At 39.5% G+C, this 18,027-nt stretch overlaps 1 long non-coding RNA gene across 1 annotated transcript; it reads left to right on the top strand.

Moving 5' to 3' along the window:
- Positions 1-2,195: 2,195 nt before the first annotated feature.
- On the top strand, positions 2,196-14,190 carry LOC143435097 (uncharacterized). Its single transcript, XR_013105088.1, has 3 exons — positions 2,196-2,334; positions 6,364-6,583; positions 10,796-14,190. It is a non-coding gene; the product is annotated as an uncharacterized LOC143435097 (long non-coding RNA).
- The last annotated feature ends 3,837 nt before the right edge of the window (positions 14,191-18,027 follow it).

Here is an 18,027-nt window from a genome sequence, read left to right as displayed (position 1 = left end):
TGGTTGGGGCCGAGTTCCCCAATAGCTGCCAGCATACATTTGAGTGTTCTCTTTGGAGGGGGTACTCTGATACCGACTACTCAGTTGACGATCGGCAGTACTAAGTGGACTAGCTAAGTTGAGTGCTTTGCATGTTACTTGGCAGAGTCGGGAGTGTTAGCTAGAGTTGGTGACAACTTTAAAATAAACTGATAACATACCACGGCCCCACGGGTGCTAAGACCACCACAGTCTACCATGCAAAGCAGGGCACATTGAGAATGAAAGCAGACAAATGATCATGTAGGGTGACAAATGTGAAACCCAAACTGTCCTTGGTGCTGGAGCAATCATCCTAATCATTTCCGCCTCTGCTTCCTTGCTAACCTGCTTCTCCCTGCTATGAATCATGGTCTATTTCTATCATATTACAGTATGCATGCCTTTGCAGATTTCAGCAATATTTAAGCAACAAAAGCTTAAATACAAAAAGCTTAAAAAGCATTGCCCATCCATGTAGGCTTGCAATTCTAAGCAAGGCAAAAAAATAATAATCTTTCTTTAAGCAACAAAATTACTCTTTCCCTACTTAAATCTACATTTCATGAATTAAAAGTTTTCCTATAGCATTTTATTCTTTAAAAAACTACTTAGCATTAAAATACCAGTGAAATAGCAAATGCTTAGGCATTGAAAATAATTTGAGGTGTAGTGAGTGGCTAAATGTCCTGCTCTAAAGTACCCGCTAAATATTTTTAAAGCTATTTTGTAGTTAAGTCTTATATCATGCCTGTCTCAGAAAGGGTAAATCCTCTACACTGTCAGAGGCTGGCATGCCATAACTACAACACTGGATAAATCTCATCAAAATCTGGCTTAATCAGTGTCTGGAAAATGATATCCCTAGATTAGATCTTCTAAAATCATTCCGAATGTGCTTTACTAAACTTACTTTCTTCTCTGGCAGATAAATTTATTTTCTGGAAATAGCCTGCAAATTTCCTTCCACACTGCTGATCCAAATAGCGGCAGATTTTAAAATGTTTCTTCTCTTTCCTGCTTCCCCCATCCAATCTCTTCATTTCTATTTTAAATTAATGTCAGCCATCCCATCAACTGTGTATTTTAACTTTCTTAGCTTTAATTAATTATTCTTTCTCCCCCTCCCAGTTTCTGTCTATGACAGATGCTTAATTTCTTTCTACCTCTTGTCGCTCCCTTGCAGGTTTTGTGTTTTCTTACGTAGAGCCTTACATAGGGTATCGTTCATTTTCCTGCTATACAGCATATTAGTAGAAAGGCCACTTTCCTTCCACGGGATGTTTGTTTATACTTTTGTATGTAAATGCAAACATGTGGAGAAGAAATAGTTTGAGGGCTTTTCAAAAACTTTGTCTATGAATTTCAAATAATTCTATTTCTTTTTCTATATTTCCTTTTTTGGTTAGAGGTGGCCTCCCTGTGTAGCATGGCTGGCTTCAAGTCTTCAATCCTTTTACCTTAGCCTCCTGAAAGCTAGAAGCATTTTTTCTGTATGATTCTTATTTCATTCACTTTTTTGGTTTTGGTTTTGGTTTTTTGAAACAGGGTTTCCTCTGTGTAGCCCTGGTTGTCATGGAACTTGCTGTGTAGACTAGCCTGGCCTTGAACTCAAAGAGATCCACCTACTTATGCCTCCCAAGTGCTGGGGCTAAAGGTTTACACCACCACTACCTTTCAACAGCTGACATTTCTATTTCATCTGCTGCAATAAAGTAACCTAACCAATAAAATCTTTCTTATCAATATGGTCATCTTGTAGAAAAGTTCAGATATTGGCCCCAACACTTACTAGTTGAGAGCCATAGAAAAGTCAGTTAATTTTTTTATGTGTGGAATTTAAATGGCAAAACAGGCCCTATTTTATTTGCAGTGCCAAATAAAACAGTGTACATTAACACATACTGTAAACACCATGAGTAAACTATCATCACTATTATCATATTTAGAATAGCATAAACCGTATTAAACATTCACTGACTTGGCAGTTACATAGTATTGTGTTAGCATCTGACTGTTAAAGGCTTGTGTGTTAAAAGTGTGGCTGCTGGATGATGGGCTTCTGACGTGTGTTGGAGTGGAGGGCTTTTGTCAATGGTTAACTCCCCAGAGGTGGGGCCCGGTTGAAGTAACTAGGCCCCGAGAGGGTGTTTAAGGAGTATATCTGCTCCCTGGACTCTATTCCTTGTCTGTCTCTGATTCTCAGCAGCCATGAGGTAAGGAGATTTCCTGCATCACATGTCTCTGCCATGAAGTTTTGCCTGCCCTCAGGCCCAAAGCAATGGAGGCAACTGACTGTGGACTGGAACCTCTGAGGTAAAATGATTCTTGTGTCTTGAAAGTTATTTATCACAAGTATTGGTCCCAGTGATTTTCAGGGACTAACACAATATGGACATTTTCAATTTTATATTAAAAGCAGAACCTTTTTTTTTTTTTTTTGAAAGCCTACCACTTACAGGAGAAGGTATTAACTCATCATGTTTTATATAAAAATTTAATTTTCAAATTCGGAGATCAAAAATTTAGTAGACTTAATAATTCAGGCAGTTACTAGATATTACACTCTACAAATGCTGATAGGTAAATAAGAAATATTTGTCTTATGGAGACTATGTGGTCTACTCAAAGAGAATGTCTGGTCTGCTCTTAAACAAGGCAGTAGTGGTGCACACCTTTAATTTCAGCACTCAGGAGACAGAGGCAGGCAGATTTTTGAATTTGAGGCCAGCATGGTCTACACTGTGAGTTCCAGGAAAGCCAGGGCTACACAAAGAAACCCTTTCTCTTTTATTTTTTTGTTGGCTTGTCTGACCCAACTTCAATATGATAGTTTTCACTTTATCTTATTATATTTTATTTTTGTTATGTTAAAAAAGAAAAAATAAACACTATAATTTAAAAAAAAAAAAAACTTTAAAAATCAAAGAAAAGCTCTGCAGAACTCAGGAGACAGAGGCAGGTTTATCTCTGTGAGTTCAAGGTCAGCCTGGTCTACAAAGTGAGTTCCAGGACAGCCAGCACTACACAGACAAACCCTGTCTGGAAAAAAAAAAAAAAAAAAAAAAAGAACCCAACAGGGAAGGTGGGGAGTAGAATCTGAGAATTGTCAATAATTAGGAAGAGGTCATCTCACTTCAAACTCAACTAATGTTATAGGTGAAAAAAACCCATAAATGTGAAAGATTGTCTCAGAGTCATACTACTACTTAATTAAGACCTAGTTCTTTGGGGATGCGGACACAGCTCAGGGGTAGAGTGCTTGTCTGGTGTGGGTAAGGCCCTGGGTTCAATCCCTAGTACTTCGTAGGAACAAAGAAGAGGAAAGGGAAAAAAGAGGAGGATGAGGAAGAAGAAGAAGAGAAAGAGGAAAAGCCCAGTCTGCCCGGTTCCTGATGCTCCTACTCCATTGCCATCACATAGGAATCCAAGCACAGAACAACCCCTAAAGTTCCAAAGAAAAGTTTGACAGATACAACTACTAAAATTTTCAAACTCATTTTGGCAAAAGACACCATAAAGTTGAAAGATAAACGGCAGACTAAGACAAAAATATGGATAAGAAACCGAAGTTAATATCAGTAATATATTTAAAAAGTCTCTTATAAGTCAAGAAGAGAATGACAGTCCAACTGAACTGTTTACAAAAGACATTGACTGATAGTTCACATACAAACAGAGAGGGGGGAGGGAGGATAGGAAGAGAGAGAGAGAGCACTTAAAGAGCCAATGAACATTTGAAAATAAGTAAAGGCTTTAAAAGTCCAATTGGAGGCCAGGAGCGTGGCTCACTTGGTGCAATGCGAGCCTAGCAGGCCAGAAACACTGGCTTCCATCCCAGCACCCCATAAACAGGGAGTTTGAGGCCACCCAGAAATACATGAGGCACTGCCTCACTAAAATAATATTAACAATAGTTATGGTAATAGAAACAGAAGTCCAGTTAGAACTGCCCCAATCTAGAATAACTGAAACCTTTGCTGGCTTCTGCTATTTGCCCTGAAGTTGGGATAGCTATTGCTTTTCAATCTTGACAAGCAAAAAAGACCTGCACTGTCCTACAATCACAAAGGGAAGTAAAGAAACCTGATGACAAGCAGACCAGAGTTAAAAATGCTTAAACCTGGCCCCCGAATGTGGACTACCAGGTTTCATGGGTGTGGATTTTCCTTAGTTTACCCAAATTCCAATGCTATAAACATTTCAAAACATTAATTTAAAGACACAGTGGCCCTCAGTATCTGAGTGTCACACAGATTCAACCAGTCACAGACTGGAAATACTTGGAAGAAAAACACAGCATCTATACTGAATATTTGCAGACTTTTTTCTTTTATTCTCTAAATAATACAGTACAACCATTTACATAGAATGCACATTTTATTATGTATTATAAGTCTGCGAGAGATGATTTAAAGCATATGGGAGGATGTATGCAGGTTACATGCAAATAATGTGCCAGTACAGAGGGGACTTAAGCACCTGGGGACTTGAGCATTTGCAGAGATTTCTGAAGCCCATCCCCGACAGGAACACGTGTATAAGGTGCTCCCAGACACGGGCTGAACAGGATGAGATGGTAGCAGATAGTTTAGCAGATCACAAGAGTGGGTCACATAGGGACTTCCTAGGGGAGAGGTATGAGATGGGATTGAGCCTTTATGAAAAATAACTTTGCAACTCTCTGCCAGGCTGGTAGAGCACAATTCTGTGAATCCTGGAGAATCCCGTGGGAAGATCTGAGGAGGCAAATGCTGGAGCTGAGGCAGGGAGGGGCCGGGGAGGAAGGAGAAAGTCTCTTCTTGTTAATGTGGACTTGCACCACTCTCCACAGGCCCTTGGGTTTGCTTCCTGCCAGTCATCATAAACACAACTAATAAAGAAAGCACATGCATCAGAACAGAAAACAGTGAGGCTTGACACCACTTTAAAACAAACTAAAGGAGCTGCAGAGGTAACTCAGCTGTTGAAAGTGCTATTTGTTCTAGAGGACCTATGTTCAATTCCCAGCACCCACATGGCAGCTTACAACTGTCTGTAACTCCAGTTCCAGGCAATCTAATGCCTGCTTCTGAGCTCTGCAGGCACCAGACATAAGTGTGGGACCCATATACACATGTGAACAAAGAACTCATATATACAAAATAAAGAAATCTTTTAAAAAACCCACAAATTTTAAAATAGACTAAAGCAAATCCCAAATGAGAGGATGAATTAAAAATCTTTTTATTATTCTTTCTTTTAAAAACGGGATCTCATGTAGTCCAGGGGTTTCTCAAAATCGTTAACTTTTTTATTTGTTTGTTTTGGGTTTTTTAAGATTTATTTTTTTAATTTATGTGTATATGTGTTTGTGTTTCTGTGAATGTCACGTGTACAGGTGCCCATGGAGAATAAAGGAGGGTGGCAGATGCTCTGGAGCTGTGGGCACTTGTGAGCTGCCCAGTGTGGGGGTGTGGGACTGAGCTCCTCCGTTAGGAGGGCAGCAAGCACGCTTTATCTACCCAGTGGTCTTTCCAGTCCCTCAGACACACTACGGACTCACTTTCAGTCTTCAATTTCTGATCCTCACACCCCTACACCCAAAGATCTCCCTGTACCACAGTGACCGCCAAGATGAACTCTCTAGAAAAACTGAAGTAAGTCTGTCAAGAACAGTATATGAGCAGGAGAGAGTTAAAATTTGCTAAATAAGTCGAGCAGAAGGGAAGAAATTTAGCATTATATTCTCCATAAAAATCAGAAAACTATTTGATGCCTACACCCTCCATATATGTTTCCCCATTTAGCATTATATTCTCCATAAAAATCAGAAAACTATTTGATGCCTACACCCTCCATATATGTTTCCCCATATATATGATATTGATTTCCATAAATGTGTATATACATATATGTATATACGTATACATCATATACATATATATGTGAGAAAGTTGAATTAAAACTTTAAAAAATGAACCCACTCCCTGTGATACAAGCTTGTAATCCCAGCACTACAAAGGATGTGGAGGCAGGAGATCAGAAGTTCAAGGTTGTCTTTAGCTATGTAGTTGTTTGAGGCAAGCCCCTGGAATACATGAGACCCTTTCTCAAAATAACAACAAAAATAAATTTTAAATGACTGGCTTGTCATTAAGTGTGGTAATTTTTTATTTATAATATAAAGGGTAACAAAGCTACAGATATAGTTCACTGGTTTAAAAAACACTTGGCTAGCATGCACCAAGCCCCGGGTTCAATCCCCAACAAAATACATTCACACATTCATACAGTTCTGACTCCGTTAGAAATAAAGAAAACTGGTAGAGGCCATTAAGTTCCTAAGTTGTCTGATTTCACCAGGAGACAAGGTCCACAAGCTTCCGGAGCAGAGAAGCAAAGAAACCGAAGGCCATTCTGAGCATGTCCTTGGACTCTCAGGTTCACCGCTCCCGGTGTTCTCAGCGCTCTCGGGAAGTCTCTAACCTACGTCTGTAGCTGACACAGCAGAACATCCTGCCTTTTACACAGTCCTCCCAGGCGCTGCACTCCACTCTCCTCTTCAATTCATCCTTTTAGAGCAGTAAGTTATGATGCCAGTTAATAGGTAACTTGCGTGCAAACGCTTATGTAGCTAGAGCTGGGATGTAGACCCAGCCACCAGGGATCAGCCCGAGGCTCCAGCTATTAAACTACACGTAACCTTTTAACTACTTTTAGTTCTGGTACCAGTGTGTTTTCTACCACAAATAAGCAAGTATATCACTTCTAAAGCATTGGTTTGGTTTTTGTTTGTTTGTTTGTTTGTTTTGGCATAATTCATAATCTATTAAATGAAAGCAAAGGAGTTTCAATTTTATTTTCAAATACATCCTATATCTTCCTCTTATGTCCCCTCTAAACAAAAACTGGTTCCTTCTACCCTTCCTTCCTGCCTTCTTCCCTTCTTCCTCCCCTCCTCTCTTTCTTTGTTTCTTTGCTTTTTTCTTTCTTTCTTTCTTTCCCTCCTTTCTTTTGTTTTTTCTCTTTCTTTCTGATATAAAGGCAATATTTATTTATGCATTGCAGTAAGTAGGCAGCTTCTGAAGTTTACAAAAGGATGAAACATTCTACCCAAAACAGCTAAACTTAAGACCTTATTAACAGTGTTATTCAATGCCCCCGGGGAAACTGTGTAGCCTGTGAGTCAAGGCCCCCTTCTCTCAGAGGAGAATGTTGGTCTTGAACTGTAGCAATTGCTAAGTGTAGAAGCTCATGCCTAGGACTAGTCCCTACTCTCAATACACTCAAATTCCAAGTTGCTGTTGCTGTTTTCACTTGTTGTATTTGTCTGGTTTTACTTTTGTTCTTTTGAGATAGTAGCTTACCACAGCCCAGAACAGCCTGGAATTATGACAGACAAATCTGGTCTCAGATTCAGGACACTCTTCCCACCTCAGCCTCAGACGTCCTAGGATTTCATACATGAGCCGCCATGCTCACCTAGAAATAGACTTGCATTTCCTCTTATTATTGTTGTGCATGCCTGATATGTGTAGAAGGAGAGGTGCACATGCCATACTGGAGAGATGCCTGTGCCACAGTGCACGTGTGGAGGTCAAAGGACAGCTTTGTGGAGTTCTCTACATCCACCTTTACTGTGGACTCCATGGATCAAGCACAGGTCCCCAGGCTTCTGTAGCCGGCACCTTTACCCACTGAGCCGTGTCAGCCAGCTTTTTTTTTTTTTATTATTATTAATATTTTTAATCTCAACTTTATTATATTAATAATTTCACCTTATTAAACTAACACTCACCACACTATCACTGGAATGTTCCTAGTAACCATTTCACACACTCGTGCAATGTAACACGAGCAAGGCTCAGTTGATAGTTACTTTCAAAACTGACGCCTTTGTCCCTGGTCTCCTTTCCTTCCTTACTTAGGATTCTCCACTTTTTACTTTCTCCCATCACCCTATTTAAGGACTGTGTGCTTAAAGATACAAAGTAGCCCTAAAAGAAGGCATTATGTGTCTCAACTGTTGCTCCAAAAGAAGTGGAAAAACTAGCTTGCTAACCTGCTGTCTAATCCCTGCACAGACCATGGGTCCTTTCAGTGGGAAGCCAGGCTGTGCTGCACTCTAAACACTACCGGGTCAAGTTCAGCATTGGTTTCATTCTCAGAATTCCCACTGGCATCAATGAGGAATCCTTGGCAGAGCAGGATTTCTCACTCAGCTCCATGATTTCTGGAAGAGCTTCTATTTTGCCATAGAGTATTCACAAAGAATGGAATAAAGAAAACATATGCAATACTCATATACCTTTCTTTCTCTCTTTCTTTCTTCTTTCTTTCTTTCGTTCTTTCTTTCTTTCTTTCTTTCTTTCTTTCTTTCTTTCAAAAGCCTAGTCTTGATTTCCACAAAATGCCATCTACAGAAAAGTCTTTTTCTTACCGGACAGGATTTCTAAGCCATGTTGTAGCAATTGTAAAGAAGAAGCTATAGTATCATACCAGACTCATCTGTTTGCAAATGCTTAAGTTTTTGTTTTAATTAATTATTTATTTTTAGTTTTGTTTTTTGAGACAGGGTTTTCTTTGTGTAACAACCCTGGCCACCCTGGAACTCACTGTATAGACCAGGCTAGCCTTGAACTCATAAAGACTCACTTGCCTCTGCCTCCTGAGTGCTGGGATTAAAGGACGGCCTCACTGCATCCAGCATGTTTTCATTACTTTACCTGTGACATAAAAAGCACAATTGCATTTAGCCAGCAGCCTTTGAACCTCTAAATTTTTTGCCCAAAACTATATCACAATTGACTAATTTGTAACATAGGACCCTTAAGCCTATTAAACCAAAATATCTGGATTTTAGTTTCAGTTCCACAAAGATCCCTAGGTAAGTAAAGATTGCTTAATAGAAAAAAACAAAACACTCACTCTATCTAAGTGCTGGAAGGGCCTAGAATGCTATAATGCAGCTTTATTCTTAAGTTATATCATAACACCAAGGAAAACTAATTATTTAATAAGTTAATCATAATCTATATTTAACTCCCCGATTATTTGACATGTTTTTGAAAACCTGTGTTTTAAAAACACAGGTTTAAAAACCTGTTTTTTAAAATGTGTATTTATTTATGGGAAGGGCACATGTACATCGGAGCAGGCCTTTTTCTCTTTCCACCATGAGGGTTCTGGAATGGAAGGTAGGTAGTGACTGTCAGTGGTTAGCGTCTTCACCCACTGAGTTTTCTCACCAGTACATAGACCTGTAGTTTGAAGTATAGATTTTATTTCTTTGAATAGGTATAGGTGTTATCTAATTCATATTATGACCAAGAGAAATTACACATATTTTTTTTTACTACAAATGAATTACAGTGTCAATGTGTTTAAGGATATTTAAGGTTTCAAAAAAAAAATCTGAAGTTTCTTTGAGGCCAAAAAACATACTCTAGACTCAAAAATCTGGTGTGTTTTGCTTAATCTTCAGAAATATTTTTAAACAGATTGGATTTCAAGCTTCATTAGTTTTCTCTAAAAAGCTTTGGCATGATTTATTCACATTTCATATAAGGGAATGCTGTAGCTTTTAAAACAGCAATCTAGGAGGAGGGAGACACTTTAGGCAATGGATGGGGTTGGGCTTTTGACAGTTGCAGGTTGAGGAAGAATTAGTATTCAGATAAGGTACTGTAAGTAAAAAAACAAACAAGCAAACAAAAACCAACAACAGTGTTTGTATTTTTCTCCCCTCAGGGCTTCCCCATTCAAAGCCTTTTTAAACCCAACAATTGTTTTCTGATTGTTCTTTATGGCCTTTTATCAACTTTACTGAATTATGCTCACCCAATAAAGAATTTGTAATGGTTAGCAAAAAAAAATTAATAATATATGCACATTTACATGGAGAACATACATTTTTTACTAGATTTATAATTACCTATACATATGCGTTTACTAGAGGACAGTAAGTTACAACTATACACCAAAACATTGATGCTGATTGTTTAGGTTTTTTAATTTTTATTGTTATGTGTATTTTAAAGGCATGATTTGAAGATAGACATATGTTTCCTCTTATATAAAACTATGAGACAGCTCAGTCAGTAAGAGTGTCTGTTCTTGCAGAGGACCCAAGTGGAGTTCCTCGAACCCATATCAAGGGGGTCACCACCAAGCCTACCTCCAGCTCCAACAGCCTCTCCTCCTTTCCATGGGTCCTTGCACTCACATCCCCCTCCACGTACACACAACTAAAAAATAAATGTTAGGGGGATAAAGGAGATGAAGGCTGGAGGAGAGCTCCCTAAGCTCAGGCCTGTGTTCCTTGGTGTGAACAACAAGCGGGAAAAGAAGAGGAAGAAGAGGAAGAGGAAGAATCGGAAGAGGAAGTGAGAAGGAAGAGGAGAAGGATCCTGTTAAAATAACACAAATCAGAATTTTTATTATTTAATAGATACAGAAGTTTTGTTTGGGATGAAAAAATAGTTATGGCAAAAGCACGTTGTAGGGTTTTTTGTCAACGTAGTAAATGTACTGGCTGAAGTACACAGTTAAAGTGGTTAAAGTCATAATGAGTATGTGTACTTTACCAAGACAAAAATAAGAGCGATGGGAGTACTATAGCTTGAAATAGTGCCCCTCAAACCTCATGTGCTAAAGGCGTGGTGACAAGCTTGTGGCCCGATTGGAAAATGGCAGAAACTTTAAGAGGTGGGCCAAGTGCGAAAGGTTGGGTCATTGGAGATGTCCCCTTGAAGGGAATAGTGAAACTCCATCCTCCTGCTGCTGGTCTTTGTAGCTCCCTGGCTGCCATGAGCTGCATCTTCTGCTACACCTGCTCATCATGATGTTCTGCTATAGACCCAGGAGCAATGGGCCGACCAGCCCAGGGCTGAGACCTCCAACACTGTAAGCTAAGGGAAACTTTTTCTCTTTATAACTTCATTTCTTCAAGTGTTTCATCATAGTGATGGAAAAGTAGCACAAGGGAGTAAGTATTCTTATTACAGACCAACCCTGCTGTTATATGAGACATATTCAGTGCCACGATCTTACCATGTTCACTTATATCCTTTGGCCAAATATCCAAACTATTTTTCCTTGCTTAATAAATGATACAAATAAATATTTGTATTTATTTTGTAATATTATTTGTAATATGGTGGATTGCTCACTTAGCATATGTAAAGCCTGGGATTTCCTCTCTGAAGTCAAAAAGTAATAGGTAAATAAAAAGAATAAATATTTATATTGAGAATCCGAATAAACATTTACATACAACATATCAGTATTTCTAAAAGGTAAACCCTATTATTTTCTCCTTATGTAGTTGGTCAAAGACCATGTAACTACTGAGGGTGAATCGGGTTTTGACTGAATGTGTTTGACACCAGATCACTGTGTCACCTTGCTTCCAAGAGTTTGAATACACCAGCTCCATATTTCCATATGTGGATTTTTTATACACTATCCCTATGGTTATAAAAAATTCTTAGCTAACTTCCCAGCTATGAGTTTACATAAGAAGCAGTTATGTTTACTTTTTACTTTTTGAGTTTCTGCTACATTTTTTAAAAAACTGATTAATAGGGCTTATGTGCAAATTATTATTAATTTTCCAGTCTTATGAAATAATGTCAGCTGTCCCCTTTTATCCCACTTTGTCTAGAGACAAAGTCAACATGAAGATGTAATTAATGATGCCTTTTGAAAACAGTTTTCCAAGGCAAAGTCAACAACTTTCTGGAAATGTTGGAGAAAAAGTCATCCAATTATCTTCCTCGACTCCTTTTCAGAGTCTGAAGGAGAAGACGGGGCTTTGGTTGTGCCCATGTTTAAGAAGCATACGTCATCCACCATTTTCTCCAGCGTGGAAGCTTTAAAAAGTACATCAATAGTCTGCAGTAGACTGGTTCTGGGGCCCGTTCTTCTGGTTGGATGTTGGAAGGATTTTGACCTTGTAGCATCTTTGGGTTTCATTTACAACCCCTGCAAATATCCTGGAACCACTGTACTCCTTTACACGCCAGTAAGAGTTCAAATTCTCAACATCGAGTCTCGTTCATACACGGACGGTCAATAGGAATGTGACCTATTTCTTTGAGCGACTTGAGCCAACCCTTCAGACACTGAGGGTTCAAGTTGTGGAAGAGCTATATCCGAATTCCACTCACAAGGCTACAGATCATTGATGTTATTCTCCTAAATAAAATGTAATAATACATTCATTTAAAGTGAAGAATGCTGTTTCAAGAACTGTCAAAGCAAATGGAAATTTGGAAACACTAAAAGCTCACTATTGAAAGAAATGTGAAAAGCAGTTTAAAATTAACAGTACTAGGGCCAGCAAGGTGCTCATTGAGAAAAGGCCCTTCCCCCTCGCCTGACAAGCTGAGTTTGACTCCCCAGGACCCTTGTGGTAGAAGGAGAGAACTGACTCATGTAAATTGTTTTCTGACCTTTACATGGAGGCTGTAGCATATGCATGCACACACACACTAAATAAGTAAATACATGCCATTTAAATGTTTTAAAGATTGAAAAAAAAATATTTTAAAATTGTGTGTGTGTGTGTTCTGGGGGTAGGTATTGCACCTGAGAGACTCCCTTCAGAATAAAAAAAAGGGTGTTGAATCCCCTGGATCTGGAGCTACAGCCAGTTATGAGCCAGCCTCCTGACGTGGGTGCTGGGAACTGCAGCAGATACTCTTAACCATTGAGCCATTTCTCAATTTAAATTATATATACATCTGTACTGACAGCAGTTGCTGAATGCAGTGGCACAGTTCTGTGTTTCTAGCACCTGGGAGGTTAGGCAAAGAGGATCTGACATTCCGGGCTAGCCTCAGCTACATAGCAGGTTCGATAAAGGCCTGCATTACACGAGACCCTATCTAAAAATAAAAAAAGAAAGAAAAAAAAAGAAAAACCCAAATGCAAATAAGCAAAATTAATCACAGTTTTAGTATGAGGTCGAAAAGGGAAAGTTTATGCCAAGAATTTGTCCAGTCATGCAGAACCAAGCATGTAAGTAACTCAGTTCGTCAGAGGCAAATGAGGACAGTGAGACAGGCCTTTGGTACACTCATAGAATATATAAAAGTTGGGCAAAATAAAAATGTAAAAACCCATAGGCTTGACCCTCTTACAGTTCAAATGATCTGACATTGAGAAGATTTTCCACGCCCTAGTCAAGCCTCTCAGATCTTTACACGGTTGTCTACTGCCCATAACAAAGTGCCAGCCTTTCTTGAAAAGTGGGGCAGGCTTATCATAATTTGAAGGTTACACATCCTTAAATAACGATTAAAAGACAAGCACAGAGATGGGTAAACACACATGCAATGTCCATTCTCCTTATCAATGGAGAGCATCTCTGGAACAGAGGGTCTAAAGTTGAAAACAACTTCTCACAGCACGAGTGTTCCTAAGTAAAATGCATTTGTTAGCTGTAAATCCTTCCCTTACTTTATCTCTATCTCTACCAACGGACTTCCGACCTTAATACTGTATGCACTTTGGACTGGATAATTTTCATAATGGGGGTGTTTTGTAAATGATGTAACCAGCATCTCTGGCTTCTGTCAATAAATGAAGAAAGCATCTCCCACAACTGTGACAACCAAATACGTCCACAGACTCCGCCAAATGCCTCCCCCTTGAAAGACACTGACTTATACCAATATCAAACCAAGTTTGGCTTTGCAGCTCTTCACACACCAGCTGGGTAGTAAGAAAAGTAGCCTAAAAGAGTACAGGAAGAAGCCGGCTCAGGACAAAGAAAATTTATTGCAGATAATCTGCAGTGCAGATAATCAACAAGTAATTCATGGGAATTAAATATAGGGCTTGGAGCATCTTATTAGAGCCAGTTGGTAGACAGTGAGTGATTGAGGTTGATATAAATACCGGACACTGTATAATCACCTTCCGGGCACCAGAGCCTGGCAACTGAAGATCAAATCAAGTTTTCCGTTTATAGAACTGCATGACTTCATACACATTGTGCCACTGAGCAATTGCTTGTTGTTCAGTCATTGACAGCTGGGCTCACAGAAAGACTGCCAGACACTTGGGCCTTGCAACCAATCTCACAAAACGTACTGGGCCCGAGGAAGTTCTAAGGTGATGACTATGGAGTTTAAAAATGGGATCCCTTCTAATTTAAGCATAAAGTTGATAAGGCTTCTGCTGGTTTGGGCTTATTGTATACGTCCGTAAGTATTTTATGGATTAAAAACTTATTTCAACGAAAGCCTTGGGTCTTGGTTTTTGCTTTGAGACAGGGTATCATGTAGCCCAGGCAGGCCTCACACTCACTTTGCAGTTGAGGATGACGGTGAACATCTTTCCGCTTCCGCTCTGACTGCTAGGATTACAAGTGTGGGCCACCACACCTAGCCCCATGAGGAAGTTCCTTGAAGGACGACAGCCTGGAGGCTTAGGAATTGCTACTCTGAAGACAAGTGTCACAAGATGCAAGCTAAGGCTGGAGCAAGGGCTGGATGTCAGGGCCGGAGTGTTTTCCTAGTCTAAGTGAGGACACGATAAATACCTGCATTGAGAGAGAGAGAGAGAGAGAGAGAGAGAGAGAGAGAGAGAGAGAGAGAGAGAGAGAGAGAGATTAAATCCTCCCAGTCACCACTCTCACTAGTCTGGTGTTAACAGCACAGATGACATCTGAGGACTTTGTACTGTATATAAGGAGAATAACACAGCGCATGCTATGTTACATGTGGCTCCCTCTCTTGACATTCTCTTATGAGACTCATCTAAGTTGCTGAGTAAAACTAATTTGTTCTGTTCTTGTTGCTATTTTGGTTACAGTGAACTAATCTACCATAATTATTTTCTCTATTATTATATTGTTTTCAGTTTGATATTACTAAAAATATTTAGCTGGACAAGGTAATCCCAGCATTCAGGAGATAGATGCAGGTAGATTTCTGTGAGTTCCCAGCTATCCAGGACTGTGCAGCAAAGCCCTGCCTTAAAAAAACAAAACACACACACACACACACACACACACACACACACACACACACACACACTTTAAAAAGAGCCCCATGGGCAAAAAAGCATATCTTTTAGGAGAATAGGTTGGCTCTGTTTATTTGTTCTTTCACTAGTTGTACTGACTGGGCCCTGAGCTCTGTTGTCTGCTTGGTGTGAAGAATTTGTTGGTTTCTTTATATAGGATCACCATATGCCGCCTAAGATGGCCTCAAATTTATGAGTTCAAGTGACTGTCCTGCCTCTGCTTCACAAGAAGCTGGGACAACAGCTTATGTACATATCAGTGTGAAGAATTTAATAAAAAAAAAAGTGGTACAGCTGTGGGCCTCAGATATAGCCTAGCAGGAAAGCATTTAACAGAGCATGTTCCAGGCTCTTGGCTCTGTCTCTAGCACTGCGGGGGGGGAAAAAAAAAAAAAAAGAACTAATTTGTGCAGCTGTATCTGGAGAGTAGGGTGTAGTTCACTTGAGTCTATCTGTAACAGGTACAAGGATCATTTTATTTTCATTAGTAGATTTCTGTCTATTTATCCATTCAGAGAAAGAGTTGCCCTTATGGATATAACCTCAAGCATAGTTTATGAACCAGCTTTAGCAGTGATTTAATGAAGAGCCCAGAGGTATTCGCTGGATGGGCTGCCTGGCACCCTGGTACCTGGGAGGCACACATTTGTTGGGTGAGTAATAAAAAAATGACTGAATTCAGGGCAATGTCAGTAGGATTGTTTTTTAAAATGTTATTCCAGAAAATATTTATATTCTAACTGTACAGAAGTTCATATATATATATATATATATATATATATATATATATATATATACACATACATACACACACTTTGGGTCGTGTTCATTTTTGTTTTTTTTTTTCTTTTATTTGAAAGTTCTTTATGATAAAGTTTTATATATATATATATATATATATATATATATATATATATATATATATATATGAATGAACTGGTCTCTAAGCCCACCTGACTTTAATGCACATCCCCTCCCTCCCACCCATCTCCTCCTTTCTCTCTCCTTCTCCCCCTTCTTCCCCTCCTCCCCTCTTCTTTCCTGATACAGTTTCATTCCCAGTCTGGCCTCAAATTCTCTAGGTATGTGAGGACAACTTTGAACTTTTTAATTTTTAAACTAGGTAGAACTAGGTAGAAAAGAAAATGCATTCTAATTGTCATAAGTAGGCATTTCTGTCTGTAGAGAGAGAAGTGCGCTAAGCTAGTACAAGGTGGCATATGGCAGTGGCCGCCAGTCCCATCTGAAAGACAGCTAATGGCTTCGGTTACCCACAGTCCCCGCTGAGCCCATGCTATGCCATAGTACTGAGAAAGCTAGTGTTCCCTGCCTGAGGTCACATTAGTCAACATATTAAAGCCGCAACAGTCCTACCATCCCACCCCAGCCGCTTCCACTTTTCTCCCCCAGAAGAACATCTCAGCCAGAATGTTAACTGTTCGGCCCCTTGTGTCTGTGCCCCCACGTTTTACTGCCATAAGAACAAAGAGAAAGTAGGCAGAACAGAACAAGAAAAGACACTGTTAAATCTGTGTGTGCTCACAGTCTGGGATGTCCCTTGACTGCCCTGTCTGAAAAAGTAGCCGTCAACTACAGCTGATTTTTCCCCAAAGCCCACGTCAGCAAGATCCATCCTTAAAACGTCTGAACTGCATCAAGCCATGGCTTCAAGTATTTGGAAAGAGGTTTGGTGACTATTAAGATACAGGAATCTCACTAAGACAGATTTTAATTGAGGGCAACCACCATGAAGATATATCTAGAAAATATATCACACATGTATACATTTGATCTTAGCCAAAAGACCAAGGAAGAAATTGTTGTCTTGGAATTGGAGTTTGTAGCTCTCTCAGGTCATGCAGAATTTTCTCCAGTGATTGGAGTGTTTTGGGGTTGACCACTTGTAATATATTGGCCTTTTCAATTTTTTGAAGGAGAGAATAATAGTATTTTCAGCAAAACAATGAAAGATTGTTCTGCACTGTGCAGCTGGGGCTGGAGACGAGAATGCAAACATGGCTCTCCCTGACTGGTGGGGACAAGTTGTGTGCAGGACAGAGGGGTGGGATATTTGGGATGGTGGCAGGACCATCAATGAGTTAGTCTTATTGTATCTCTTAGAGAATTTATGAAACATACAGATCAAGATGCCTAAAATTTCTCAAAAGATTATTTTAATGTAAAAGGATATCAACTATCTAGAAAAGAATTTTACATTGTTTATTTTAAAAACTATCTCAGTATGCTATTAAAATATCATGTCTTCAGATTTTTGCCAATAAGACTATGACAGTATTTTTGCAACTGACATTTCTAAAGAAAGTTTCAAAGTTGCCTATTGACATATGGAGACAATGTTCTTCAATGGAGACACTCCATGTCAGGGACGTATTTTAGGAAAAATATGCAAGAGGCTGGTAATAACTGCCTAGGAAGGAAACTTTAAAAGGTAGGCATTGTGGTGGGAGGCAGAATGTTCATGTCCTACTTTGTGGTACTATTTGAAACTTCATACCATGTGTCTTGCCAAATAATTACTTAATTAAAATATCCTTTTACCCTTGACTTTATAGACAACCAGGTGAAAGATACATGCTTTTTCTTTTCCTTTTTCTTTTGTGAGACAGGGTCTCACTATGTAGTACCAGCATTCACACTTACACCTTTCCTGCCTGGGTTTCCCATGTGTGAGGATTACAAATGAAAGCCAGCACCCTTGTTCTGCTGACCCAAAGCACAGCCTCGACCAAGGACTCCATCTTACCCACCCCTCCTCATTCTTTTCCCAAGAGTGTTTTCTCCACAGTGGGGCCAGCAATCTATTCATGTCATTGCCAATCAGGCCTTTGCATGCCTGTCCTCTGTCTTCATGGAGAAGGGAAGACCTCTTTATATGGCTTACAGAATCTTTCTGTAGCTCCTGGCTGTTCATCATCATCTCTGGTTACTCTCCCGTTTTCTGCTCCAGCTTTCCCTTTCTTGGGATTCATT

This window comes from Arvicanthis niloticus, chromosome 19 (assembly GCF_011762505.2).
Source record: "Arvicanthis niloticus isolate mArvNil1 chromosome 19, mArvNil1.pat.X, whole genome shotgun sequence".
Classification (NCBI taxonomy): domain Eukaryota; kingdom Metazoa; phylum Chordata; class Mammalia; order Rodentia; family Muridae; genus Arvicanthis; species Arvicanthis niloticus.
Note: the sequence above shows the minus strand (reverse complement) of the source record. Positions and strands in the feature narration are given on the sequence as shown.